The sequence below is a fragment of the Sphaerodactylus townsendi genome, linkage group LG02 (genome assembly GCF_021028975.2).
Source record: "Sphaerodactylus townsendi isolate TG3544 linkage group LG02, MPM_Stown_v2.3, whole genome shotgun sequence".
In the NCBI taxonomy this organism is placed as follows: Eukaryota; Metazoa; Chordata; class Lepidosauria; order Squamata; family Sphaerodactylidae; genus Sphaerodactylus; species Sphaerodactylus townsendi.
The window spans coordinates 173,417,455-173,420,919 of NC_059426.1; the positions used below are offsets into that span (position 1 = coordinate 173,417,455).

The 3,465-nt window shown below is 48.8% G+C and overlaps 1 long non-coding RNA gene across 1 annotated transcript; it reads left to right on the forward strand.

Moving 5' to 3' along the window:
• Positions 1-36: 36 nt before the first annotated feature.
• LOC125427538 lies at positions 37-1,906 on the forward strand. Its single transcript, XR_007243707.1, has 3 exons — positions 37-149; positions 404-487; positions 1,822-1,906. It is a non-coding gene; the product is annotated as an uncharacterized LOC125427538 (long non-coding RNA).
• The last annotated feature ends 1,559 nt before the right edge of the window (positions 1,907-3,465 follow it).

Consider the following 3,465-nt stretch of genomic DNA (forward strand, 5'->3'; position numbering starts at 1 on the left):
ATTCATTCATTCATTCATTCATTCATTCATTCATTCATTCATTCATTTGGTTTTGTTTGTTGTAGCTCAAAAAGGAGCGAGAGCATTTGGAACAGGAACTGGAGAAAGCCGAGATCGAGCGATCGACGTATGTTTCAGAAGTCCGAGAGGTAAACACCCTGTTCAGATGTGGAAACAGTTTTGCTTCTCCCCCCGCCCCCCCCCCAAACATCTGATTAAAGCTTGAACTTGGCTGGCCCAGTAATTAAATGCTTGCTTGACATAGGAAGCCGCATGTTGTTGACTTCACGGCAAATGAACGGGGTGATCTGAATGGAAGCAGGGATGTGGGGAGAGAGGTGTGTGCGGAGCGATGGGGGGCACAGGGCAGCTGATCTTAAATTCTCTGAAAACTTCGTTTCAGCTCAAAGATCTCTTGACTGAATTGCAGAAAAAACTTGATGATTCTTATTCTGAAGCAGTAAGGCAGAACGAAGAGTTAAATGTGGTAAGAGGCTTCTGCCTTCCACCGAAAACGAGTGGAGAAACCTTTCCGAATCCTCTCTGTCTGCTAACCGCTTCGGCTCCTTCTTTCGATTGTCAGTTCAAAATACCGCTTCAGCCTGTCTGCCTCTCAATAACATCAATGCTTAATAAAAAAACCTGCAACCCTGTTTTCCTTTCCCCTTCTTTGCCTCAATGCTTTTGTCCAGAAAACCGTTTTCCTTGCTGGCGGGATAAACGGGCTTGCCCGCGGACTTGCAGTTACTGATTTGCTTCAGCTAGGGCAGACCTGGGCATTATACGGCCCGCGGGCCACATCCGGCCCGCCAGATGACCCTGACTGGCCCCCCTGCCTTTTGGCCCGGCCCTCCACAATATTTTCTGTTTCTTATGCGGCCCCATGGAAAAAATAATTGCCCACCCTTGAGCTAGGGACAAGGCTGAGCTGTTGCTTTAATTGAAGGCAGTGTCCATGTCAGGCACCTCTTTGAAGCCACTCCTCGGAAAGAGAACGAACCGTTTTGATTGGTGCTACACGTCATAGTGAAGATACCAGAAGTCAGAGGCATACCGGGGGGAAATGGCGCCCGGGGCAACCTGCTCCGGGTGCCCCTGCACTCCCCCGCAGCCCTGCACACACGGTGGCTCACCCCGGCCCCAGCACCAGCCAGCAACTGCCAGCGCCCCCCACATGATTAAATTGGTTGCCCCCGGGGACATGTGACCCTACTTGTCCCTCTGGCAGGTCCACCTCTGCCAGAAGCTCTGAGTGGCTTATTTTTTTAAATGGCTGGGGGCTGCCTCTGCCCTGGGAAGAGGGTGTCAGAGAGGGTGTGTGTCACCAACTGGACTCATCTGGTTGACCTGTGGGCCATGTTGACCTTAAACCCGTGGTGGCGAACCTTTGGCACTCCAGATGTTATAGATTACAATTCCCATCAGCCCCTGCCAGAATGGCCAATTGGCCATGCTGGCCATGCTGGCAAGGGCTGATGGGAATTGTAGTCCATAACATCTGGAGTGCCAAAGGTTCGCCACCACTGCCTTAAACCAACCTCCCGTGGTCCAGTTCAGTGGACGAACACGTGAAAAAGCTTTGTGTGAAAAACCATTCGGACGTTTTTTGGGTTCCCTCTTACTGTTTCTAACCCCCTGTTTTAGACTTCTGTCCTTGTTTTTCCTTTTTTTGTGTGAACTCTGCAGGTGGGACTTCCTTCCGCCACTTTTTCCTTTTTATCTACTAATCCCAGGTGTTCTAAACAAATCTCGTGTTTGTCCCGAGCAGTGTTGTGGCCCACAGAGGTTGCGTTCAGCTGGTCTTGTTCTTGTCTCTTGCAGCTGAAAACCCAGTTGAACGAGACGGTGTCCAAGCTTAAAACTGATCAGAACGAGAGGCAGAACGTAGCGGTTGACTTGCCGAAGGTGAGCGCTTCCCTTGAAACGAAACTTGATTCGGCCTTGTATGAAGTTAGTCGGGGTTCCCAACACGTTGCCAGCTGATACTTTCTTGGAGCCCATCATGTGTTTGTAGAAGGTGGGTGGGGCTATGTCGGGCTCTTACTCAACAGGCTTTCTGATTGGACACTGGACACTGATTGGCTGGGCTGATTAGAACAATTTGTTTCAGTGCCACCGCAACACTGGCTTCATTCTGTCCCTCCTCTTTCTCAGTGTATTTTTAAAATCATCCCTTTTCTCCACTATATTGGGGCTTCCCCTGTGTGTATGATTCCGCGTTTTGTGGCAGCCCTTTTCTGGTTGGCTCCACCTCCCATGGTAGCCATTTTCTAATTGGCTCCGCCTTCCATGGCAGCCATTTTGTAGTGGAACCCACCATTTCTGTGTCAGAAACCAAGGGTGCCCCCAAAAAATCTTCTCTTTGGGTTTCTCATGGGAGTCTCTTCATATGCTTACCGCCACAGAAATTTACCATCATCTCAAGATCAGACTGTACGACCAGGAATACCAGTCTCTCCTGAGTGCTGCACAAAGCTCCTGTTCCCCTCTATACTTTGGGATCACACCCCCGAAATCTAACCCTGCTGTATATTTAGAACAGCTTGTTAATTATAAGTGCAGATGGGTCATGACCAGAGCAAGGTGCAACTCATTCCCCTCTGTCTATCTTCAAGGTCGTTTCCTTAACATCCCACAAAGTGAGCGTTGTTGTCGGTACTGTCCCAACGCTATGGACTCAATCCCTCATATCCTGCTTTACTGTTCGAGGTATCATGATATTAGAATCGATCTGGGAGCTTTACTACCTCTAGAATTTATGTTTCTCTCAGACAAACTGGCGTTCAGCAGAGGCCAATTTACTGGAGATCCCTGGCCCCTCAATGATGCGGCTGGCCTCCACTCGGGCCAGGGCCTTCACGGCTCTGGCGCCGGCCTGGTGGAACACTCTACCACCAGCTGTCCGGGCCCTGTGGGACCTTGGAGAATTCCGCAGGGCCTGCAAGACCGAGTTGTTCCACCGGGCCTTTGGAGCGACCAGGCTGCTGAGGATGCCCCAGCCCCCTCCCCCCTGCTCTATAGGGGTCCCTAACATCCCTGGGACCCACTATTCTTTCTGGGAGGGTTATATACGGGCTCTCGTGGGATATTGTTTTAGAATCTTATTTTAATTTATCTGTATGTTTTATATATGATTATATTGTTCACCGCCCTGAGCCCTTCGGGGTTAGGGCGGTATATTAAATCAAATAATAAATAAGTAAATAAGTAAATAAATAAGTAAAAAAATAAATGTCTAATCTATTGAACAGCCCTAATGTAGAAATTTCTGAAGCGGTTGCTACATTTTTAATCCATGTTCTACATGAGATATACCAATGGTCCCGTTTCTGTACTTGGAATGTATGGTACTTCTGGTTTATGCCTAATAAAGGTTTTTGGATTGGATTGGATTGGATTGGGTGCCCAAAGGCTCAAAAAGGTTGGAGGCCTTTGAATTAAGTCCTTTATTTGTGGCTGTCGAGC